General features: G+C 35.6%; 1 protein-coding gene and 1 non-coding gene across 2 annotated transcripts in view; one reads left to right on the top strand and one right to left on the bottom strand.

Moving 5' to 3' along the window:
• Nucleotides 1-27,441, bottom strand: part of Tmtc2 (Transmembrane O-mannosyltransferase targeting cadherins 2) — a 1,115,694-nt gene that overhangs the window by 488,874 nt on the left and 599,379 nt on the right. The window lies entirely within an intron of this gene.
• TRNAY-GUA (transfer RNA tyrosine (anticodon GUA)) lies at nucleotides 15,009-15,081 on the top strand. The gene has a single exon. It is a non-coding gene; the product is annotated as a tRNA-Tyr (tRNA).

Raw genomic sequence — 27,441 nt, 5'->3', positions numbered from 1 at the left:
AGCTCTGATAGCCTCCGCACGCCTGCCTTTGTGCGGTTACGAGGCTGCAGGCTCTACAGGGTCTTGCAAAAAACTCATAACAATGCAAAACATATACGGTTTTTCTTTGCGGATTAAATGACAAGCATTAACATCTTGTATTATACAGAACATGGTTAAAAATCTCTCTGTAAGTTAGAACAAGGCTTCATAAAAACTCAAAACGTACACTTTTTTATTTTACTGTTTAAATAATATTATTGACATCTTATATCAAATTAACATTGTCACAACACTTTTCAGATAAGAAATATTAAAATCTATGACAGACTGAAGATTTTATCGAGTGGTACAAAATACTCATAAAAAAAATACTGTTCTTCTTTGCAGATTAGATGACTAGCATATAATCTATAATTGAAAATTTATCCACCGTCTCTAGACGGTACCACAAAGCTTTATACCAATATGAAACATAATAAATTATAGTTTTATAATTTGTCGTTTAATTAAAGTATAGACGCCTCGTGTTACATAGAGCGTGGTCGAAGATTCAAGTAAGAATCCTTCAAATAGAGACCTTCTGCTAACATTAAGAAATTGGTACAGAATATTCATATTAAAGCAAACCTTTAATTATTTACTTTGTCCTTTAAATAAAACAAGAAGTGTATAATTTGTGATGTACATAGATTTACCGAAAACTCTTCAGATACTTAAGTTAAAATTTAGAATAAAAAGTCCACAGGATCGTAAAAATAGATCATAAAAATGGAAAGTCTATTCCTCCTAACGTTTCTCTTTAAATAACAGAAGTATTATAAACTGTTTAACAAATAGCATGACAATGGTTATTAGAGGACAAAAATTCGCTCCGGCGCCAGAGATCGTACACGAGTCCTTTGTTATACGTACCAAGCGCTCTAACCACTGAGCTACCCCGAATTTCAATCCACAGTACCGGATCGAATTCCTCTTATCTAGTGTTTTCCCCTTTGTGGCCTTACTCAATGTTCCACATATATGTTGACATACTATATATTAAGTCAACTGCCATTATACAAGGAGCGTACTCAATTGAGTGACTTTCTGGCCGGGATTCCACAGCATATGCACTGTTGGGAAAAGAATCTGCGTAAAGATTCATTTTTGGCCCTAAATAATGTATCTTTTATGGCAACAATCTTTATTAGAGGAGAAAAATTCGCTCCGGCGCCGGGGATCGAACCCGGGTCCTTGGTTCTACGTACCGAGAGCTATAATCACTGAGCTACGCCGAAGTTCAATCCATAGTAATGGATCAAATTCCTCTCCTCTAGTGTTTTTCCCTTTGTGGTCTTAACCATTGTTACCGTAACAGATAAATTCTGTAGGACCAAAAATTAATCTTTACATAGATTCTTCACCGAACAGTGCATGTACTGTGGAATCCTGGCCACCAAGTCACTCAATTGAGTGCGCTCCTTGTATAATGACAGTTGACTTAATATCTATGTCGAACATGGAGTAATTCGATCCGGTACTGTGATTGAACTACGGCGTAGCTTAGAGGTTAGGGCGCTTGGTACGTATAATCAAGGACCCGGGTTCGATCCCCGGCGCCGGAGCGAATTTTCTCCTCTAATAACCATTGTTAGCATAAGAGATAAATTCTGTAGGACCAAAAATTAATCTTTACGTAAATAGTGTAATGGAAAATTTCTTGAACTGAAATGAATGACTGTCTACAAGTCTTTGCAATTAAAAATATCCGCTTTATTTTTGAAACGACAAAAAGTAGGCTATTTTGATTTGTGTACCGAATAGCGGATAAGTTTTTAAGCTGAAAATATCAGGACAGGAATTTATTGCAGACTGACAGAGTTTTATCGGCGGAAGATAACTAGAGAAGAATAAAGGAGTATATATATATATATATATATATATATATATATATATATATATATATATATATATAGTATTTGTGCACCTAGAAAGGCTTCTGACAGAGTGAATTGGAATGAACTGATGGGTATCCTAAAGAAAATTGGTGTGGATTTATATTTCATTATATGAAACAATGAGTCAAAGTCAGGGTATGAGAAGATAAGTCAGAAGGAAGTGAAATAAAGAGAGGAGTACGTCAAAGATGTCCTTTAACACCTACCCTGTTCAACATCTAATTGGAGAATTTAGTGAAGAACTGTTTTCAGAACATGGAAAGAGAGACAGTAGGAGGAAGAAGAATAAATTGCATAAGATTTTCTGATGATATGGCATTGTTAGCAGAAGAGGAGGTGATGTAAGGCATATAATACTGGAGTTAAATGACAGCTGTGAGCAGTATGAGGTGAAGAAAAAGGCAAATAAAACGAAGACCATGGTCATGGGAAGAAAAATAAAGAAGGTAAATTTCCGAATTCTAAATGACGATTTCAAATACTTCGGGTGTGCTATAAGCAGTAACATGAAGTGTTGCCAGGAAATCAAAAGGAGGACAGGAATGACCAACGTAGCTTTTAATAGAAAAAGAATAATCTTCTGGGGTCCTCTGGAAAAAGAACTAAGGAAGAGACTAGAGATGTGCTTTTGTGTGGAGTGTGACACTGTAGGGTGCAGAAACATGGACATTACGACGAAGTGAAAAGAAGCCAATAGAAGCATTTGAAATATGGATATAGAGAAGAATGGAACGTGTGAATGGGACAGACAGAATAAGAAATGAAACTGTGGATGAAGAAAGAATGATGCTGAAACTGATCAGAAAGAGAAAAGGAATTGGTTAGTCACTGGCTGAGAAGAAATTGCCTATTGAAGGATGCACTGGAATGGTGAACGGGAGAAGAGATCGGGGCAGAAGAAGATATCAGATGATAGACGACATTAAGATAATAATATGGATCATATGGGGAGACAAAGAGAAAGGCAGAAAATAGGAAAGAATGGAGAAAGCTGGGTTTACAGTGAAAGACCATGCATGAATGAATAAATGAATGACAGAGTTTTAAGAATCTGTAATGTTTCACTGCCGCTTTAAAGTCAAAAGAGTGTTAACATAGGCCTATTTCGTGATGTAGAAAAAATCGAAAAATTTAAAACAAAAATATATAAGTTAATATTATGACCCACTCTAATCACTTTATAAAGACTGCAGGGACTCGTAAAACTGAAACACCTACAATAGGATGTTTTTATACTTGCCTTGTAAATGGGAAAGAAGTACTGACCTTTGTAGAGTGGCGAGTCATTGAAGTATTTCTCAAATTTTTAACCAATTTTTAAATCAAAAGAAAAGTTGGCCATGCGTGAAAAGATTTACTTCAAGGATAACTTATGATTATTGCCATATGTATGGGACTGATATGTAACTTGAAATAAACTGGTAGTGAGATTGTTCATTGAGGTTAGGTTGATATGAAACCTTGACTATGGTAGCTTGGATTTTGAAGTTTCTTAGCAGGACCTTTTAATAAACTCAACTTACATTGTACCATTCTAGATATATAAAATGAAAACTAAGAAGAGAAATACTTCATCAAGATAAGCGGCAGCAGCTGCAGTCGCACCTAAATAATTTAAATATCGTACAAAATACACGGAACAGCGTAGGGGCATCATTAAGTATTAATATTTGTCATTTGTCAGGTTATTATGCTGTAATGTTTTTCTTCGTATCTGTCCCTTAATGATGCTCAGAAATTGAAGGGTTGATAGGAAAAACAACCCATGTCAAAAAAACACTTTTTTCAGGGGAGCGGAAAAACATTATATCTCATTATGTAAAAGGATAAGAAACTTAAAGTATAGGTATAAATACCCCAATGCTTTATAAATATATTGCTTGTATTTTAAGCATACACAGACGCCACATGATTTTAGCTTTCCATTAGTACCAATATCTCATTTTTGGCTAAAACTGACATGAGTTGTTTTTCCTATCAACCCTTCAATTGTGTTCTATTTTTGAAGATTAAAATATGAAGAAACGGATTTCAATACGAGCTCTGATATATCTTGCGGTAGGTTGAAGACTTCTGTTTTCGCCTGTCTGTGACAGGCCCGTAATTATGTATGAGTGTAAGCTTACTGTATATATATATATGTTCAAATGTGTATGCATATACGTATTACATTAGGTGTATTACTTCGTCAGAATTAGGAATATAAATTGATTGGTACAAGTATATCGAAGAAGGAATACACCTTACTTCGGAAAGTTCTGATAAAAGATCATGTATAAAAAAGACTCCTACAACGGCCACGTTATGGATGGGAAGATCAAGCAATATCTGATCTTTATCTGGTAGGAGGAAGCGTGGATGATGCACATAACAGATTATTATGGAAGGGACTTGTGAATGAGGCCAAGAATCTATTTCAGTTCACGTGACCACAAATTGAGCGATGGCCATAACGAAGAAAGACGCGCTTGGTCACAAAAATAAAAGGGGAATATGACAAAGTTTTTATTGCATAATTACTTGATGTCTTACTTTGCTTTTACGTAGGCAACATAGACATTGAGGCACTATCGAAGTGTGCCACAAGTTTATGAACGACTTGATCCTAGTAGAAATCCCCGTCTGCCTCTTTAGCAATCACAGCTTCCACTTCATCGCCACACTCCACAAATCTTCTGCTAAAAATGCCTTCAGATACTTGAACAGAATATCTGAAAGCACTAATTCTCTTTTACCAAACATGTTGAGTCATTTAACTTCGGATGAGATGGTTTTAAACATCCGTCTTACATTTCAGACTTGGAACATTCAGATTTAACTACCCATGAAGTGAAATATGTCATACATAACTAAATATATAAACAGGCGACGGATTTCTATGACAGATAATATACCGAAGCATGTGAGTACGTGAATGTGTGCAAATATGCGTTCGTATATTAAGGGGTATTGATATATACGTACAGTATTAGCTTTGGACCCTAATTGAGGACCGTTTTTGCAAAACTTGCTAACTGCAAAATTTGCAAAATTGAAATTTTGGTGGATTCGTTAACATAAAGCAGGCCTCTACACGATGTTAAAGTTATCTTACTAAAATTGAATTATTTCTCTTCATTATAGTGTGTCAAAGAGTGATGGTTGTACCTATAACCTATTTGTCTTCATTCAGTTTTTTGTCTCTCCTGTAAAATTTATTTTTTTCAGTTAGCAAGTTTTTGCAAAAACGGTCCTCAATTATAAACAGAAACGAAGGCGGTTACCATGGAAAAGAATAGCCTATGCTGTTTGAAAAAAAAGTTGCTCCATATTTAGTAACGAAACTAGGCTATAACAGATTTTATACATATTTTATTTAACGTAAATACAAGTTGTCAGGGTTCCTGGTACCTATAAAGGCTGGTCCACAATAAACCGGGAACGGAAACGAGAACGAGAACGGAAATATTGTTAAAATAAATGTATTTAAATGTGGATATTAACCATTAATTTTCACGTTCTCGTTCTCGTTCCCGGGCTCCTGTAAGCTTCTCGTTAATTGTGAATGCTCACATTTAAATACATTTATTTTAACAATATTTCCGTTGTCGTTTCCGTTCTCGGTTTATTGTGAACCAGCCTTAAAGTACTAAGGGGTATGCTACAGGAGCTGCATGACAGCTGTGAGCAGTATGGGTTGAAGATAAATGCAAACAAGACGAAGATCATTGTTATCGGAAGAAAAATAAAGTAGGTAAACGTGTGATTTCTAAATGAGGCAGTAGAGCAAGTGGACAACTTCAAATACTTGGGGTGTACTATAAACAGTAACATGAGTTGCTGCCAGGAAGTCAAAAGGAGGACAGCAATAGCAAAGGAAACTTTTAATAGAAAAAAAAAATTCTGCGAATCTCTAAAGAAAGAATTAAGGAAGAGACTAGAGAAGTGCTTTGTGTGGATTGTGGCATTATATGGAACAGTAACATGGACATTACAACGAAATGAAGAGAAGCTACTAGAAGCATTTGACTTTTAAAAACAATATGCGAGACAAAAAATTGAATTTTGACCAAAAATGAGTATCGTCTGGTGAGAATATAAGTATGTTTTTAAATATTGATCCACAAGGAAAGTGTTGCAAATGTGATGGATACATTGAGAAGTAATTATCCTTTGCATTCACCGTATGAGTAGGTTGCAGAATTTAAGAGATGAAAACTGAAATCAAGAATAACATCATGTTGGAAGACATGTTTCTGTGAACACTCCAGAAAATATCGATGCCGTATATGATGTAGACCTAATTTTGGAAAATCGATGAATTGGGCTCTAATTTATATCAGAGACTGAAAATTTCCTATGGGCGTGTCTTTTACATCATACATCACAATTTGGTTATGAGAAAATTATTTGTAAAATTGATGTCTAATTGCCAGAAAAGGACTCAATGTGACAGCTGCAAAGTCAATTTGCCGCCATTTTCGAGAGAGTTTTTCTAATTTTATGATTTGTACTGTAACTCTGAACGAAACGTGAATCATATGGTGATTTCATATTAAACATTGATCTTGGCTGGTTGATTTAGTTATCTCTATTAGTACTCTCACAGTAGAGTTTCTAATCTCGTCTAATTTTATGGGACATTGAGCGAGTTTGTTGGCTCCCTGTAAGCAGCGCGAACAAATACTTATTCTACATCAGAATAGAAAAGTATTTTCAGACAGGCAGACGACCAGATAATAGAGAAGCAGACAGATAGATAGTCTAAAATAACTTCATATAACTGCATGATGTTTTCTGAAAAAAAAATCTGTTTCAGTTGTTTTTCAGCAGGTAACTTGATTTATAGGTATTGAATAAAAACAATAATTTAGAAAAAAAATTCTGTAGGCGTACGGGCGGAGAAACAAAGAGATAGCATGCATAAAAACACTCTTATAATATTGAAGTTTATTTTCCCAGCAAAATTTGTTTTATTTTATGTAGATATTTTCAGAATAGATTTTTTTTTAATTTTGTCAATAATTTAAGAGAGAGAGTGCACAAGGATAGACGGATAGACGGATTAATTTTTCGATATAAAATATTATGTTAAAGAAGTGTATATCAGTCAAAACCTTGAAATAGAGTTTTGTACTATCGTAATATTTTGTAAGACGTGAAAGTGAAAAGCACTAAAGAAGCCGAACGAGGACACCAGCTAAACTGGTTCATGACGATCGCTTTGCTGAACAAAACAAATCAGATCCTGTCTATCGGTACAAAACAGTCTCCAGAATTATGCAGTTTGTTTTCTGGGTCACAAATAGCGTCATCTGGTATTGAGATAATGCACACATATCAGAGCTCCTTATATACAAATCTTACTGTAATTCCTCTATGCCGGGCTCCAATACCGCCGCCTGGCGAACTGGAAGTCGCGGAGGAGATATTGCCCGATGCTGAAAGAGAAGGAGGGGTAGAAGGGAAAGAGGGAGGGTGGGAAGAGTTGGAATCGAATCTTTAACGAGGAGCCGCCTCTTCGGTGTCCCCTGGAATGTCTCCCCAGACGCCCGTTCCAACTGGCCTATAAATCCACTGGCTTCACATTACTCGGGGCTGCAGTAAGACTACTCCGATCTCACGGCCCTATAAAGTCCTGTGCGGGTGGTAGAGGGGGCTTTGGAGACGGAATAAATGGGTTGGAGAGAGATGGGTAGAGGACGCCTCTCGGCTACGTGGAAGGGCAATCGATCGAATAAATAATTGACAAGGATTCCGACCTGCTGTTACTGCTGACGAATGCACAAATCTAGGAGCAGATCTAACCTTGTAACGTTTTATGGATGAAGTGCCGCGTTGAGTGGTAAGCGGTAATCAGGAATATTGGAAGGTAGTCGCACAAATTTGGAAAATGGAAGAGGAGGAGGGTTAGAAGAAGAAATCTTCTACGTGTGATAGGATTTCTTTTCCACACCAAATACTTCATCCGTGTAAGAACGTGTAAAACTGAGGTAGTTTAAATCACATCTTTACTCACTCAATTTTCTCCAAAAAAGACTGGTTTCTCTTGCGTTGCGAGTTGGCTAAGACACTTCTGCTAATGTATTCCACATAATCGACTTTCATAGTGCGTGTACATGTACCTAAAAGTTGGTGTCACTAAGTGACACATTTACAGAACGTAACAACCACCCCCAACAGCTGGCATGTTTCCAAATGCTCGCCCTAAACCATTAATATGGGCATGCCGGTGCGACAACCAACAGACTTAAAAATTTTCTCTACTAACGGGCTTGAGGTACTGGTATTAAATCAACCTATATTTTTTGTGAGCGAAACATTTCTGAGAATATTATGTGTAGGCCTACTGTTTTAACTGGTACGATTCATTGTGTAAATAAAAGTTCAAGAAATAATGGTAGAACCGACATTGAGTAAATAACAGCTTTGTAAAATGTTTGCAGTAAGAACTTCAAATATCCTCAGAAGGAACATCATATTTAACGTTCATGATTTCCGAATATATGTGGTATCCTCAATTTGATCACAAAATTATAATTGAGGCTATCAAATGCAAAACTCGTCTTATCCAGGTAAAGTGATTTGTCAGGAAAAACCGTTATGGATATGGACAGTTTTGCATTTGATAGTAGTTTTCTGAGTTCTATGGAAGAGGAATTAGACAAGATTTGCACAAACCGATTAAATCAGTAGGTAGAGAGCTGCAAAAAGTACAACATCCCGTATGTAACTCATTTTTTTAAATTTTGTATTGTATTTTTTGTTAATACAGAACCCTTAACTTGTCATTATCCGTCCCGAATATATGTGTGCGTGTGTCTCACAGATTTATTTGTTTAGTTATTTATTTATTTTATTTATTTATTTGTTTGTTTGTCTGTCTGTCTGTCTATTTATTTATTTATTTAGTCGATTTCCACTGTAAGAAACTTATAGGCCTAATTAACATTAGGCCTACATAACAAAACAACTGGCAAATATAAATTAATTAATCATAATTAAAATTTTCGTTCAGATAAATCAGTAGCAAAAAATAATTATTTTAATAAAGTGGTGTCACCAGTAACCATTTATTAATTACAGATGTCGCTAGCACCTAGAATCGTAGACCTCTTATTCGTCAGAAACTTTTCACAGTGCACAACAGGCGGTGGATCTAAATTACACTCATAATAAAACATGAATGTAAAGAATTTTTGGAATATCACAAGAAACTGGAACACCCGAAGAAAATCCCAAAACCCTTGTGTTACCTGGACCACGAGCTCTCCCAACGCATATTACAAATTCAGGGAGTACCCAGACCTCGGAGCTTACAAGGCCAATGCGCTATCACTGATCCATTGTGGTGATAGCTGTTGTTTTTGTAAATCAAAATGCTATAGGTTAGTTTTCTCTGAAATTACTCGCATACATACAAACAGATACGGCATGCTACGAATCACTTTTCGACATAGGAATACTAGAAACGTAAATAACCGTGAAAATATCTCAACTGACAATTTTGCAGCATCATAATTTTTCTCAACTTTGAGTTAGGGGAAAATATCTCACTCTGCAAGGAGCCGGATGGGCTCCTACTTTGTCTTTTCCCCTTCTTCCTGAGTTTGTCTCAATTGCATACTGAAAGTTCTTTTTAATTCGCATATTTATTCTCCCAATTTATTAAAAAAATTTAATTCTCCTGAGTTCAGCGTAGATAAGGTAACCCTCTTAATGTATTATACGTAACATTTCTTAGTTCACCTGTATAAACATCGCTTCTGCGTTCCGGCAGCCCCTCTGACTCCAGTGTGTTGCGTATTGTCGGAACAAACTGCTGCAGGCGTCCCGTTGTGTTTACTACGATGCATCGGTAAGTCATTGCGATGGTTCTCAGAAAAGAACTTCCCAAAATCATTAAGACGAAACGTTCTTAAAGTTAGTTAGTGGGGTTTAAAAAGGGCGCGTCAGCTACAATGGCTATTTGCGCCCTTATCTAAAATTCTTCAGAAAACAAAAAACACAATACAATAATCTGAATGCTTAAAAGAGCGAAAAAACGTTGTCACCGTTAAAACGAGGCAAACAAAACGTTCTTAAAAAGTAATTTATAAATAGGCACTGCATAAGAAAACAACTGCGAACTGTTGATCTAAAAGAGGGAGAAAACAATGGTGCATTGTTTAGAAGACGGAAAGATTGGAATTTTTCCATTGCTGTTCATGAATGGGGAATTCACAACGTTTCGAAGATCGGCTCTATCTTTGTCTTTATGTGATAAGTATGGGATGAGGAAGTTGGATAGATAAACAGACGGATTTAGCTGTTTGAACTACAATAACGAATGAGACATCCTTCTCACCAAATTTGTTTAAGCGAAGACTAAAATAGAACCAGTCTTCGAAACGTTGTGAATTCATTATTCTTTAAACCTGAAGAACTCGCGCGGAGTGTACACACATCCACATCTATTTAGAACATCGTACATCGGAAATTGTTTCGTTTAAAATGCTGTGAGTTTCAGTACTTTTCAAGAATGTCTTAAGTTTTGTGTAGAGACAGAAAAAGCCAGATTTGTCTCGTTAGATTTGAATGCAATAGGTATTGTTGTCGGCTTGTGAGAAATGCTTCGTTAAGTTCGGAAGGTCATAACAGTAACAGAGTGAATTAAAACAATTTACTTTTGATATCCTTTATTTTCGAATGTAATTAATTGTCTTGATTACGTGTAAGTGTATCCTGAATGTGTGCAAGGGCAATGAAAATGATTTGATGAAGCAGCGTATGCTAATGTTAGATCTTTTGGAATAAAATTTATCGAACTAAATTTTGACTTATTAAACGTATAATGTTATATTTAATACTTGAAAATTACTTACAAATTGGTCATTTTAATAATATCTAGACGAATATCGCATAATAAAATGAATATTATGTCCAAAACATTAAGTATTATTAACTGGAATATAGTAACAACCCACGCTAGTACTAATGTTAGGAAGAACTGTGCTACTACTAAGGGCTAACAGTAATGACGTGAGAATAGCCCCAATATACACTCTCTCGCAATAAATACGAAGTACTGGACATACAAATAGCTTCCAAAAACCTGCCTTTGAATAGCTTTTTGACAGGCTGCTAGATTTCACGTGCATGATACGGTTATTTATACTTCTTACATTCTCATGAATTAGATTATCATCATCATCATCATCATCATCATTGTCATTATTTTGCATTAGACTCGAGATTAATTTCTATCGTGTAACTTTAATAAATTATCCTAAGAGTCTCGTATTTCGGTGACCACTGAATTTGTTCTCGAAACCTAATCGACTTCTACAGGGTGATTCAGGACCTCTGCAACAAATCGATAGATCTCGCAATGAGGATCAATTTTCGTAAAACAATTCATGTTCTCCGATGCCTCATTTAGAAGCTAAGCGACATTGAAAAAAGACCGGTTTTAGTGACATTAACAATTATGCAATTAATTATTTTTCAAGTATGTTTTCTGACAAGATACAGATGTTCAAAGTGTCTACCCTGAACCTGATGACATTCATTACACCGTCGTAGCAGTGGTTATTGGCCTGTGTCGAATTTGATAAAAAACAGCTAATATTCGCATAGTCGGTTCCTCTCTGGTGTCAAATCGAGTGTGTATTACTTCACATGTCCCAAAAGAAAAAAAAATTAAGGGCGTGAAGTCGGGTGATCAGCTGGCCATGCAACAGGTCTCCCTATCCATTGCTCCCTGTAGATGTTGTTCAGATGTGCTCATACAACCAGGTTAAAGTGCGATGGGACGTTATGTTGAATCACATATTCCCTCACAACGTGAAGGGTACAACCTCTATGAGCAGCGAAAGCGTGTTCCGAAGAGCGCTCCATTCAAACGGAACACGTCCACACCTGTTGAATAACGGTCAGCCCGTCTGGCTGCGAAACCAGATGGCCCGGGTTCGAATCACGGTCGGGGCAAGTTACCTGGTTGAGGTTTTTTCCGGGGTTTTCCCTCAACCCAATACGAGCAAATGCTGGGTAACTTTCGGTGCTGGACCCCAGACTCATTTCACCGGCATTATCACCTTCATATCATTCAGACGCTAAATAACCTAGATGTTGATACAGCGTCGTAAAATAACCCAATAAAATGAAAAAACGGGATACTTGTAACCTGTCCGCAAGGCTACTTGAAGAAATAAATAAATAATTCATTTTATAAATAACTGTAAATATCATTAAAAACCTGACTTTTTTTCGATGTCGCGTAGCTTCTACACAAAGCATCGGAGAACGTGTTGTTTTACGAAAAATTATCCTCATTGCGAGATCTATCGATCCCCAGAGTTTGTTGCAGAGGTCCTGAATCACCCTGTATAATGATTAATTCGGAATAAGTCTCATAATCTTGTATTCCTTTGCCTGTAAATAATCTTGTTCCCCACAAACAAAATGTCGAGTTATTCTATGATTCCGATCCTGTTTATAAGGACGTTATTACTTGCATTTCAATCAATATGTTAAAATTTTAATTTTATGTAATATTTTAATGCATGAGCTTATACTCGTAGCTTGAATCTGTTAATTTTTTTTACTGATATATCCCGTGTCTATCTGTTTTATTTAAGGTGTGGAGTGTACATGGAAGTGTTATATTGGTGCAGTATAACTTGAGATTCAATCACGAAACCAGCTGTAGATTTCAACACGCAGGTGAGATATTTTATAACAGTTTTTATTATTGTTTTACTTATCCGCTTATGTTTTCTTTGAAAATTCAATAACACATAGGCCTATCTTATGTAGGCTATAATAACGTATGTAAAATATTGGACTAGTGTAGGTACTTGTACTTGCAATTGCAGGATTTTATTTTAGAATATACCATAATAAATGGTGATACTGTCCGCTAGTGAGTTTTTCCTTTCAAGGTTTGTGTCTTATGCTTCGTTTTAGACTCGCGTGTGAGAAATATCTAGAATGTGATATCCAAATTGCTATAAATATTAATAATTGTACATTCCGTATTAATAATGCGTATCACATTTAAAAAAAATAGCAAGTTTTAAATATTAATTTTAGTAACATAACAATTCTATGATGTTTGATACATATTATTTAAGGATTTTTCTTGCTATATCTTAATTGCCATATGTATAGGCGTAAAACTAACATTTATTATTGAAATTCAGCTAAAGAATTGTTTCAGCGTCTGTTCCTATATAAGTATCTTTATATTTTTTTGTTTATTGTATTTATATCATTAGATTGTCCTTGTCCTCATAACTTTATATACGTACTGCATTTAATAATTATTGTAGTTACAAGTAAACATTGTAATTGGATGGCCTGTGTCATGTTCACATCTTAAAAATGAAATAAAATAGGCTAAAATAATGTAGGTTAGGGCTAATAATAAAATTGACGAAATGTAACATGTAATCCGCAAAAGTAGGTCCTACATTAATATCTCATTCTTTTTTAAACTAGACACTACAGAGCACAACAATTGAAGAAAAGCATATTATTAAGATCGCCTCATAACTAATATCGATTTTTTAAGTTTGTCGTTTTGTAAGATTTTAATGACTGCTTTTAATTGGGCAATGTAATTTACAGGATGCTATTGTTATTATCGCATATCCTACTGGAAACTAAATTATAAATTTGGTGCCACGGCTCTAAAAATATGTGAAGTCAAGGTTCAAGGTGTCGTTAATAAGCGTGTAGCATAACGATGGTTGTAGCTTTTCAATAATGGAGAAGAAGACATTAAACATTTACAACGTTTTAGAAAATTAAGGTATAGAATATTGAGAATACACGCAGAGTTTTGGAAGAAAATTCACGAAAAGGTACTCGTAGGTTGTCAGAAGAACTTGGTGCTTCAAAAGATACAATAAACAGCCACATTAAGATGCTTAGAAATCATATAGAAGTTGTAGATCTGTAGATCATGAATTGACACCTAAACAGGCTCAATACAGGTTGGATATCTGTCATCAGCTTATCGTTTATCCCATGGATGACAGATTTAATAGAGAAATTGCTACTTGTGATGAAAGGTGGGTATTTTACCGCAACTCTGACATCTCAAAACAGTGGCTCGATCCGCGTCACGCTGCCAAAGTTGTCGTTAAACAAAATCAGTTCGGAATCAAAATTTTATATGTCTGGTGGAATTTTGAAGGTGTGATTCACTGAAGTTTGTTCCAAACAGGCGTGCAGTCGATGCCGATCTTTGTTCTCAACCACTAGAGTGAGTTCAAGATGCTTTGAGAGAGAGGTACTCGACATTAGCTAACAGAAATAGAATTTTTTTGCAATAGGGCAATACGAGTCCTCATACCGCTGTAACAACTACGGAAAAGATCCAGGAATTGGGAGCAATCGAACTGCTGTAACACCCGACATACAGCCCTGAACTTGCGGCTTCAGATTGCAGTCTATTTCATTCAGGCCGATTACCGGCTTAGAAGAAATTTCCATAGTATGGATGCCGTTGAAATGGATGTCACCAAATTCTTCGCATAAAAAATCAGAAACTGTTACCGTCGCGGGATGTTGGCTCAAGACCATGTCGTCGTTGTTCCTGCAATAACTCCTATGTGACATATTTATCGGTTTTCAGGTTTTTGCTCTATTAAATAACTTAAATAGTGATACAGTAAATAAAATCTCCTATATGCAGAATATTATGAATTTATTAATTTGTCCTACAGAATAATATCTGTGATATTGACAATTAATATTTAAGGAGAAAAATTCGCTCCGGCGCCGGGGATCGAACCCGGGTCCTTGGTTCTACGTACCGAGCGCTCTGACCATTGAGTTACGCCGAATTCAATCCCCGGCGCCGGAGCGAATTTTTCTCCTTTAATATTAATTGTCAATATCACAGATATTATTCTGTAGAACAAATTAATAAATTCATAATATTCTCACAGTTAGCAGTGCATGTAACTGCGGAATCCCGGCCAAACAAGTCACTCTGCTGAGTGCGCCCCTAGTATAATGGCAGTTGACATTGTACATAAACAACATATATGCCTAACTTGGAGTCAGGCCACAAAGGGAAACACTGAAGGAGAAGAATTCGATCCGGTGATGTGGATTGAATTCGGCGTAGCTCAGTGGTCAGAGCGCTTGGTACGTAGAACCAAGGACCCGGGTTCGATCCCCGGCGCCGAAGCGGATTTTTCTCCTTTAATAATAATTGTCCTATATGCAGGCCTAATTATATTTTTTTCTTTCGAAAATGTCAGAATTCACTATCTCCTATGCAGCACTGCCATAGAATGAATAAATGTGTTTTTTCTTCCTACTGAAAAATTTTATATTTTGCACATAGGAGTTACTGCAGGAACAACGACGATGTAATTTAATGACCTTTACTTTGAAGATTAGATTAATTTCTTGTCACAACGCACTTCAGCTAAAATTTTGCTCAAAAACCAATATTAGCTATTTACATGACAGTACCTGTATATTCCTAAGTAGTGCTGAGGGAGGAATGATTGTACGAGCGAAGAAATGAATGACCGAATTAATTAATAACGAATATTGTATGAAAAACACATATAACATAGACGAAACATTTATTTACTCTCAAAGCTTATACATATGAGTATAAAAGAAATAGAGGAAAAGAAAGAAAAAGGACAAAAGACATTTAAAAAGTTCAAAAAAGAACAAAGCAGTAAAAATGAAGCCTGAAAAATAAAATCACGAAAAAGGACAGAATAAAGGCGTGCAAAGAAATAGAACGAATGAAGTTAGGAAAGAAAAGTAATAGAAAGGTAAAAGATAAAGATAGGGTCAAGGTTGGTAATATTGTAATACGAGTAATATTGTGACAGTTTTTTTTTTATAATTTAATACAATTTTACTGGGCGAGAGAAGGATCGGTTTTGTGCAGAAACGTGTCCACGAACATTCCCTTAATAATAATACGTTGACGCAAAAAACCGATCTTTCTCTGCCTCAGTAAAATTGTAATAAATTCTCAAAAATAACTATCACAATATTACTCATATCACAATATTACCTATCTTTAGTCCACACCTATGGAGTAACAGCTAGCTCGTCTGGCGCGAAACCAGGTGGCCCGGGTTTGATTCCCGGTCGGGGCAAGTTAACTGGTTGAGTTTTTTTCCGGGGTTTTCTCTCAACCCAATATGAGCAAATGCTGGTTAACTTTCGGTGTTGGACCCCGGACTCATTTCACCGGCATTATCACCTTCATCCCATTCAGACGCTAAATGAACTAAGATGTTGATTAAGCGTCGTAAAATAACCTACAAAAAATATCAACCTTAACCCTATCTCCCTTTTGACCATATTAAGGCGAATGGGGGGACGTAGAGATAGATCTCTGTGTTTAGATAATCTCCGCTGTTTGCACAGCACTACACTCCAATTGCATTTCATTATTCCAGGGAAGACCTGGTACTCAATTTACAAGAGGCTGAGTGGATCCCACGGCCGTTCTGGAAGTTTTGACAACGAGAAAAATCCCATACTGGATTGAAACCAGAACATTCTTCCAGTTCACACCTGTGGAATAACGGTCAGCGCGTCTGGCAGCGAAACCATGTGGCCCGGGTTCGAATCCCGGTCGGGGCAAGTTACCTGGTTGAGGATTTTTCCGGGGTTTTCCCTCAATCCAATACGGTCAAATGCTGGGTAACTTTCGGTGCTGGACCCTGGACTCATTTCACCGGCATTATCACCTTCATTTCATTCAGAAGCCAAATAACCTGAGATGTTGATACAGCGTCGTAAAATAACCCAATAAAATAAATAAACATTCTTCCAGTCCTTAGTCAACTGAGCTACTAAACTGCTACAGTGTAAAGAACCGCGCAATAATTTACTATAAAAGCGTGAAAGTATGAAATATATTAAATAGAAAAAAGAAAGAAATGAGGAAGAAAACTGAAATAGGAAAAATCTTTAGGGGTAAGTAATTGAATGAATGAAAAAAGTATTAGGAATTAATTACTGTTAAACTACACGAAAAACTTAACAAAATAGTTTAAGAAAGAAAAAAAATTATAATAAATTTCAAGAAAGACAGGGTGAGAAAAATGAAGGGATTATAAAAAATTAAAAAGATACAAGGTGAGATTGTTGAAGAAAGCAAAAATGAATAATTGAGTTAGTGAACGGAAGATATTAATGACATAGAAAACTAGAACAAATTAATGCACCGTATTTATATTCAGAGTTTGTTCTGCCCATGTTCCGAACTTAAAAACGAAAGCGCCTGACCACATCTGTCAAAAGACTAAGCTCAAGAATTTCTCCACAACGTAACGCTTGGGTTTTTTGTGAACTACTTTAACTAGAACATAGAAGATTCTCCTCCCATCAGTCTTGTGGTGAAAGATTGAAGGAACACAAGTCTGGATGAAGGGCGGAATCATCAAGTTTCCTTAAAGGCAAACATTTTCATTCCCCGCGGTCCCCTTGATATATATATTTTTTTCTGTCTGCACGAGTTTCCTCTGATTTGTCAATGATGCTTCTTCTTCAACAGATGAGCGTTCCGTCATCAAAGATGGTTAAAAAACAGAGAGAGAGGGAGGGAAACTAGGTTGGGAGAGAGGAGAGAGGTGAAGACTTTGAGAAAGTCTGTGGATAGATCTCTCCATAATTCATGAAGTGATCTTCGCTGCCGCAAAGTTTTGTACAAACTGGTGCTGCCGCGTGTAGTCAAAGTTGGAACCATCGCACGGACGAGAGATTTTCATCAAGCGAGTACAACATCTTGCATAGAGGTTTGGTGGGGAGGCGGAGAGTGGTGTACGACCACAGTAACATTTTCTGCAGGCTCAACAGGGCTTCCTCTAGTAATGCGGTGTGAAATCTATACTTTAAAAACTAATAAAACTTTTGTACGAAAATAAAAAAAAATCAAATTAACTCCTTTAATAACTTATGCATATCAGATTAACACTTGGTTCGACCAAACTTCGTGGTGCACCGCAGAGACCTCTGGTTTCGTATTCGTGTCGTTACAGACCGGTGAAATATCTATACTTGCAGGGGCGACGTGCCCTCTTTCAAGTAGTTCATTTTAATACGGTAAATTTTAATCTTTGAAATTTGAGTCTTTCATAATAGCTGTTTCTTTTTGTAGGCCAAAATGTGTCAAATAAAGTAAAATAAAAATAAATGAAAAGTTTTATTATTATTATTATTATTATTATTATTATTATTATTATTATTATTACTATTATTATCATCATCATCATCAGGCCTGTCATTATGATCATCACTATCGTCTGCACTAACATCGATAATGTAATCATAATTATAAAATTATAATCACATCAATTTACAACTGAATCATTGGTTTGAAAAGGGCCTCAATCACTATTTTATGTAAATTGACTTAAGCGTGATACTGCATTCTAAAGGTCTAGTGCTATTGTTTTATATCAAAGGGACATCAATCAGTAGCAAAGTACACAAGAAGCCATTGAATATGATGTCTAATTTGAAAAGGACATTAGCCAGAGACGTCTACCCTTTTCAAAACAAATACACCTGTCAAACCTAGCGGGAGTTGTGTGACACAGATCAAGCTTTAGGCCTACATGATTATTGACATTTGATTGAGGTTATAATTACTGCCAACATGAAAAATATCAATGAAGGAAGTGATTCTTCAGTAATATCCAATCCGACAGTAATATCCAATCCGAAAGATTAATTTCTTTCTTGCGACCGCAATTTTGGCATAATTAAGAGGTACCGGTACCTTAGGAGAACTGATCGCTTCTACTCGCCAGTTGAATATGCACACATGATGGCAGAATCTAGCACTAGGTTTATGTTTACATGAATACTACATGAAGAAAACTTTTCCGTTGACTACAAGAACGGTAGAAACAATATTTCAAGAAAACGACGACTTTGGTAACCGAGTCTTTAGGAAAAAAATCTGAAGAGGTGCTAAAGTGGATTTTAACATATCAAAAATATTATAATAAAATTGTTCCAATTCAACAAAAACTTTCCTGATGTGGTAAAAGCTTTTCAGTGTTTGATGGATTGGTAGTTTACCATTTTAAATTGGCTAAAACGTCTGTCATCTCTTTCACAGGAAAGAAATCGTATGAAGGAAAATGCCCAATTAATTACAGTAAGTTGAGGACGTGTACAATACATTCCTGACAACTTCATGGTAACTTATGAATATTGATTAATTAATATTTAATTAATATTTGAGGAGAAAAATTCGCTCGGGCGCCGGGGATCGAATCCAGGTCCTTGGTTCTACGTACCAAGCGCTGACCACTGAGCTACGCCGAATTCAATCCACAGCACCGGACCGAATCCCCCTCCTTCATTGTTTCCCTTTGTGGCCTGACTCCAAGTTAGGCATATATGTTGACGTGTATCCAATTGTCAATATTACAGATATTCTGTAGGACAAATTAATAAATCTATAATATTAACTTATGAATAGACTGGTAGCTGGCCCTCTATCCCAGGCGAGGATAAAAATGATTAGTCATAAATGCTGAATGTTCTTGGGAAATATTGTAAATAATTTTTAAGCAGCAAATTAAAGCGCTACTCTTTTATTAATTTTGTAAGGCTTTTGTGATTTAATAACCATTTGACAGAGTTATGAAAATTTATGGGTGTTCATGTTGATAGTCAACTAACTTGAGTAACAGATGTTAATTATTTGAAGAATAGATTATCTAAAGTTGTTTATTTAATTCGAAATTTAAGAGATTCTATTTCTCCTTCCTACGTGAAAAGTATACATTTTGATTTTTTTAATCACTTATAAAATATGAATTAATTCTTTGGGGAGGTATTAGCAAGATTAATGAAATCCTTCTATCACAAAATAAAATACTTAAGGTAATAACGAAGTCTTACTATACACCACACGTTGATCTTGGTTTGCCAGTTTAATTATTTTGACTACTTATGATCTTTATAATATTATATGTCTTAGTCTTTATACATGATTCTTCAGAACATTTTTATTGAAGATGTGACATACACCATTAAAATACCATATCGAAACTAAATGTAAATATGCCTTATTTTGTATTGAACAAAACCCATATGTATTTACTTGTATCTTGGACCTGAATTTTATAATAAATTTCCTCAAAATTTAAAACATATAAATAGTAAAAGTTTTGAAATTAGTGTATACATATAGTTGGTAAAGCATCCTTTTTATTTCACTGATTAATTTTTTTTTAATTTTAATTCATATAATATTGTTGCTGTTTAGTCAACTGTCCGAAGACAGGTCTGAACCTTACAAGTGATACCAAAAAGCACCACTTATGAGGCAACTGGGATAAGAGATAATGGAGTAGGGTGGCCAGTTCCTTTTCCCCTCCATTGCATACATCGCCGATTAGCTACATGTTACACTAATCAGACATCAGATGCATGCAAACAATTGTTCTTCTTCTGACACATATCGTCAAGTGAGATGTATTCCTTGATAGTAGAGATACATATCAACCAGAACCTCAATCAGAGGATCATATAATATTAATATGTAATTTATTTTTAACTATGTACTGACCTTGTCAATTACATGAATAGTACTTAAAGACGAGGAAATGCTACTAAATGCAATAAATGCTAAGTATGCAGTTTTTCTGGTTTCTTAAACTACCTGTCTAATCGCTATAGATGAGGTGCAGAATGATAGATGTAAACCTTTATAAGAATACCTATATTTAGGTCTCCTTGGAAGAGGAAATTCAGGTTGCCTGTGTAAAATTTTTCTTTATTACACGAAACAATGTCAGTTTACTCATTAGCCTTCGAGACAATATTATTTGTTCAAGTAGAATTACAATAGAATAAGGAACAATTGTGTTATTTTTGTAGATAAGAAATTTGACAATGTCCTTTTCTTACGCTCAAAACTTGGTTCAGTGTTTTTCCTTTCCTGTGGACTTTATCATTTGGAGAAAATAGAAAGCCGGCATCTCGAGGGTCATGTTTGCTGTGTGTATTCTGTCTCAATAAAAGACCCCTATCTCTTTTCTGCTTCTACAGTTTCAAGATGAATTCAAGAGCATCAATTCTTGAAACTTTACCAAACACCTGAATAAAAACAATTGAAGATGTATAAGAAAATAAAACACCTCAGAACTTTTCATCCGTTGGCAATACAGCAATGTTTCCAACTTTCAGTACAAGTTCCCGAAACTTTTTTCACAACTAAAACAAACATAATCTAAAACAAAGGTACTTTGCGAGATTTTTTACAATACACAATATGGCAAATTGCTTCTGGAGAAGTAGAATTGTGCAGTCGTTGTAGCAAAATCGTAACGCCAAACCCTACAGACATTTGTGTCTCGATGTGGCAGTCTCCAACTGAACTTTTTATAGCATCAGTTGCTACAGTGCGGTAAAGATGCGAGAATAGTTCGAGGCAACTTAATTTCCACGCTAATGAAAGTGTCTTAAATATAATCAGTACACTGTATGGAGATTGTATGTTCAGTTAATTTATGAAATATAATTTTGTTAGAGTATTGTAAGTATTCCTGCTCAAGAAAACCAAAAACGACATATGTAACAATTAATGAAAAAGGAAATGATTACTTCATTTTATGACCATTGAGTGGATAGATGAAATTTATTATTATTATTATTATTATTATTATTATTATTATTATTATTATTATCATTATCATCATCATCATCATCATCATCATCATCATACCAAATGGAGTACAGAATACACCCAGCATTTGAGTAAATCTCTATTTCGCGGATTTATAAAAGTAAATGTTCAGCTACAAAATACCTAATATCATAATTTGTAATTTTACTATTGGAACAAATAAAAGGAATGATGATCAAATTGTTTCACCGATCTTTTGCAATATTGTGAAAGTAACATAGATAAGTTGTAATATCTTATAAACCTAAGCGAACTTTCTTACCAAAAATGAACATAATAGATAGGTAACAGTAATTCGAAATCAACCGACAAAATCCAGTTAGAACATAATATGATCCAAGAAGCCTGGCATAGTAATAAGAATAACTGATAAGGAAGGTGAATGGTATGTGCTTAATTATATATGTTGCAACTTAGTCAAACAGCAATGTTATCACTGAGTTGCAACATCTGTGAAAGATCGAAAAACAATACTTTAAATACATCTTGATTACACAACTTTTAACACTGTATCACTTCGGAATATGCATTATATAGCTTTCACGTGTTAAATATTATAGTACCTGGTTAACTAGTTTCAACCTATTATGGGCCATCTTCAGAACTGGTTGGTGCTGGTCTTGGCGCATTTTGTTTGCGTTTCCTATGGGGGTGTGTTTGTGTAGTGTGTGTGTTGTGAAATCCAAATGAAAATCTCAACACACAACTCAATTTCAGAACACACACATTCTTTGACTACACATTACACTACACAAACACACCCCTACAGGAAACGCAAACAAAAGGCGCCAAGACCAGCACCAACCAGTTCTGAAGATGGCCCATAACAGGCTGAAACTAGTTAACCAGGTACTATAATATTTAACACTCGAAAGCTAAATAATACATGTTCCGAAATACTTTAATTGTTAACTTAAGAAGAAAAATAAAATGTTGTTATCTACAAAATTATCTTAAAGATACAACCGGTAACACACTGTAATATGATTGCAAAAGAGAAAAATAGCTCATCTGCGTTATGTGAATAGGAATGTGTAATGTCAAGAATAAAAGTTCCTTCACATCTACAGATACTGAACGTACCAAATGCGTAGTGTGGCAGACACTATACCATGTAACTTATTTGGTCTGTATAGATCATTCGTAATCTTTTGAAACCAAATGCTTATGTGCGCCGTAGCTCATAGTAAGAACTTTATAGTGGGGGTAAGCGAGCTAACTACTTGCAAGTGGAAGTATAGTGAGGGAGAGAAACTTCCAAGTCCACCTCTCTTTCCCCTTACGCACAGGTAGGTTTCACGAGATACTGAATGGCCTGTACGTGTCTGGGGCTACACTACGCTAGATATGAACGCTCCTGTATACATAATGCACTAAAGAATATTTGTCTTGTCTGCCACGCTACACGTCTGGCACGTTCATTGTCTGTAGATGTGAACGGACCTTAATGTGTAATATTGTTATAGGATTATCTGATTTTTTTAACTCAAACTGACTACCTACGAACCTGTATGGTCTGACCTCATTAAAATCACTCCCTAACGGATATAATAATAATAATAATAATAATAATAATAATAATAATAATAATAATAATAATAAAATTAGGAACATTAATTAAATCCAGACGTTTGAGATGTGCAGGACATGTAGCACATATGGGCGAATCCAGAAATGCATATAGAGTGTTACTTGGGAGACCGGAGGGAAATAGATCTTTGGGGAGGCCGATACATAGGTGGGAAGATAATATTAAAATGGATTTGAAGGAGGTGGGATATGATGATGAGACTGGATTAATCTTGCACAGGACAGGGACCGATGGCGGGCTTATGTGAGGGCGGCAATGAACCTTCGGGTTTCTTAAAAGCCATTTGTAAGTAAGTAATAATGATAATGATGATAACGATTATGATAATGATAATAATAGTAATGATGATAATCATTATGATAAGGATCATAATAATATAGCAATAATAATTGAAAGAATGAGGTTCGTACTTGATCGTGAAAGTTGTTGAGTAACTGAAACTTTTTAAAGTCTTCACCACGCTCTTAACTTCTCCTTTGTCAAATCAAACAGTTCTACCCCCTCGTAAATCCAGAGAAAATTAATAAGACTCCACTAAATCAATTCACTTAGCTAATTTCGCCTGAATTCCTTCATCTTGATTAACCGCCGAGCAGAAAAGAAACCGAGAGGTGGAGACCACACTTGTGAACGTTTTCATATTCTTACTAAGGATTCATTCCTTAATTTGAGGGCTTTTGAGGGAAGACAGTAATATTCTTCATTACTGATCTTTATTGAGAACTGGAAATATTTTAAGTGTGGATCTATATTTTTGCGCGTTAACATTTTAGTAGATCAGAATTCCGACACCATAATTATTTGTTAGGTGTTCGCTTCGACAAACAGGTGTACAGTACTTCGAAATGGCACATAATTCTAATAATTCAATATGCATTGTTTTATCATACACAAAATCATCATCATCATCATCATCATCATCATCATCATCATCATCATCATCATCACCACCACCACCACCACCATCATCATCATCATCATCATCATCATCATCATCATCATCACCACCACCATCATCATCATCATCATCATCATCATCATAATTTAGTTAATTAGCGACCTATTCCACCTCCTATTGTAATTGTTGGCTCCATTCTTTAATTGGTCGTCCCGTAACTCGTACTTGTTGGTGTGTATAGTTTAAGATTCTGTACCGCAGTCTTCCTTCGTGTATTCTGCTGGCATAGTCGTGCCATTGTCTTCTGTACTATTTTATCTCAATGTTAAAACTAAATACTTTCATTTGAATTGATTAACTAGTGGACTTACTCGTGTTAATTATGTAAGATTTGTGCGGCTTACAGCTGTTTCAGTGCTTCACGCACCATCCTCAGAGCTTACTAGATCATGGCGTCATCTCGAACTTCTCTGTCTGTTATGTGGGTGTGTTTGATTGTTGAAAGGTGTTGAAGAGTGGAGTCAAATAGTGTATGTGTACTGAAATTGATCTGTGTGTTGAGAATTTGATCGGGGTGTGTTTTAGTGTTTGTATATTTCGTATTGTTCTAGTGTGTTGAGTTTTTGGTTCTACAAAAACACTAAACATACTAAAACACATCCCGATCAAATTCTCAACACACAGATCAATTTCAGTACACACACACTATTTGACTCCACTCTTCAACACCTTTCAACAATCAAACACACCCACATAACGGCTGAGAAGTTCGAGATGACACCGTGATCTACTAGGCTCTGAGGATGGTGCGTGAAGCACTGAAACAGCTGTAAGTCGCACAAATCTTACATAATTAACACGAGTAAGTTCACTAGTTAATCAATTAATTATATTCAAGTGTTAAAAGTAGTGTACGCAGGATTCAAAATAGACTTTCATTTTATTCTATGCAGATACCTTAATTTTTTTTTTTTTTGCTGATCCAAAAGTGTTATTCTGGCACGTATGTCAAAAATTTATTTTCTGCTAACTGAAGTTGTGTTATTAAATCTTTATTGAAAGTTCAACATTCACAGCTACATAAAAGAACTGCAACAGCTGAAACTTTATAAACTTCAAAATGAGTTTCTTCTAGTATTTTTTTTTCTCAATATACTTTTAATCCTACCACATACATGTTGAAACACTTTTAATTTTTGTTTACATTCTTTCTTCTTTCATTGCCCATTAATGCCTCAAAATAACCAAAATTCACTATTTGTTCAATTGAAATATATTAAAAACTCTTTTTTTTTCCATTGTTGCATTCTTCCCACGAAAAGAAAACAGGATATTAAAATTTTTTGTTAATATTCCTTTTTATAAGTTATGTTCAGCAACAACATTGCCTAACTCAAAAATAGTTATCTACAGACTATCTCTTCATTAGAAGTTATAACTGCCTGGTCATCTACGAAAAGAACATCTAATTTTCTATTCTCTAGGCCCAATACAAATTTCTTTTCATAAGTGTATATTATTTTTGGGAGTGTTTGTGTATACGCAAACGCATTATTAATTTGGTTATAACTTTTATATCACCTTTATAAAGGTAAACACGCTTAGAAATATTTAAGTGGGAAAATCGTCGTATCTCGGTTATTTTGACAAATTTTATGTATATTTTCACTTTATATGAGGCATTGTTGTGTATCATTTAATAAGGAAGTAATTTCCAAGCGATTGTAGTTATACAGAATTACGTGTTAACCTTTAATTGGCAAAACTTCATTTCTCACACCAGTTTATTAAACCGTGTCGGACTGCAAAGAAAACAACTTTCGCAATGTCTATATTTTATACATAATTTTGAAATCTTCTCACCATTCGTGAGCTGCCACAAGGGATAAAAAGTACTTAACCATATAAATGTTTACAAGTTCATTGAACCACTGATTTTATTTTGACAATGAAACGCCTACAAGTATTATAGTATTATGAAGTTTTGGTTAAATTTAATTTTCCTACCAATTTTTTTCTATTGTTCTATTAAAATTATAGCATAAACTTATAGCCTATTAGCCTGGTGTATCCTGTAGGATACTTTGTGAATTTAAGGGTTAAAGTTGTCACATTCTTGTGACATTGTTATCATATACGAGCTGGTAAGAGAGAAAACCTTTGTCCAGCTCCTTGTTTTATCTTTACAAAATAAAGAAACATATTTTCATGATACAAGAATATTCGTAAGTGAGTCTGCGATGCGCTGTTGCCAAACTATGCAGATTTTAAGCCTAATTTTCTAATGAACGGTGCACTTAATTATAAAACGCATAATAGGTTTTTATTTTAATGTATTCTATTGTCCCCATCAATCTGCACAGTTATATCACTTCTATCCTGTATAGTATTCTCTCTTTGTATTCTACATCATCCTTTTGTGTGTAAGAATATACGAGGGCTATTCATAAAGAAACTTCCGATTTCATATAGTGTGCGTAACAACAGAGACAGTGGCGCCGCTCTTGCAGTGGAGTGTACCTTGAAGCAGTACGCGTCGAGCAGCGGTAGAGTCAAGGTCGTGTCTCTGTAATAAGATTTCTTGTGGCCAAAAACTGTAAAGCTAGTGAAATCCATCGCCAACTTTGTGAAGTTTATGGGCCAGACGAAATGAGTGAAGGTGGTGTAAGACAATGGTGCGGTATGTTCAAAAATTGGCGAACCAATGTCCATTATAGAGAGAGAAGTGCTCGACCGAGTATCGTCATGCAGATCTGATTCGTTTGGTTGACGAAAGGTTAGAGCAAGCCGCAGGTTCACCATGTCGGAGCTTAGTGAGGATTTTCTACAGATTAGTCGTTCTCTTCTGTATAAAGTGATTATCGAAGATTTGGGCTACCGGAACTTTCTGCCAGATGGGTGTCTAAACTCCTTTCTGAGCAACAAAAGGCTCAGCGGATGGGAGCAGCATTGTCCTTTCTTGAGCGTTACGAAAGAGAAGGTGATGCTTTTCTCGATCAGATTGTGACAGGAAATGAGACTTGAGTGCGGTATGTGAATGCAGAAACAAACCTTCAATCAATGCAGTGGGGCCATACTCACTCGCCGAAAAGACACACAAAGTGTCGTCAGACACTTTCCACGAGGAAACTCATGGCAACAGTCTTCTGGGACAGAAAAGGAATTTTGCTAGTGGAGTGTTCTTGGAGAGGAATGTCACAATTAACGTTGAGCGTTACTGTAACACACTAACAAACCTGAAAAGGGCCATTCAAAACAAAAGTCGTGGCATGTTGAGTTCTGGGGTGATTTTCTTGCACGATAACCCCCGGCCCCATTCAGCGCGTCGTACTGCGACCAAACTGCAAGAGTTCAACTGGGAAGTATTGGA

The sequence above is a fragment of the Periplaneta americana genome, chromosome 9 (genome assembly GCF_040183065.1).
Source record: "Periplaneta americana isolate PAMFEO1 chromosome 9, P.americana_PAMFEO1_priV1, whole genome shotgun sequence".
Lineage (NCBI taxonomy): Eukaryota > Metazoa > Arthropoda > Insecta > Blattodea > Blattidae > Periplaneta > Periplaneta americana.
The sequence above is the reverse complement of the archived record's forward strand: the minus strand, read 5'-3'. Positions and strand labels throughout refer to the sequence as shown.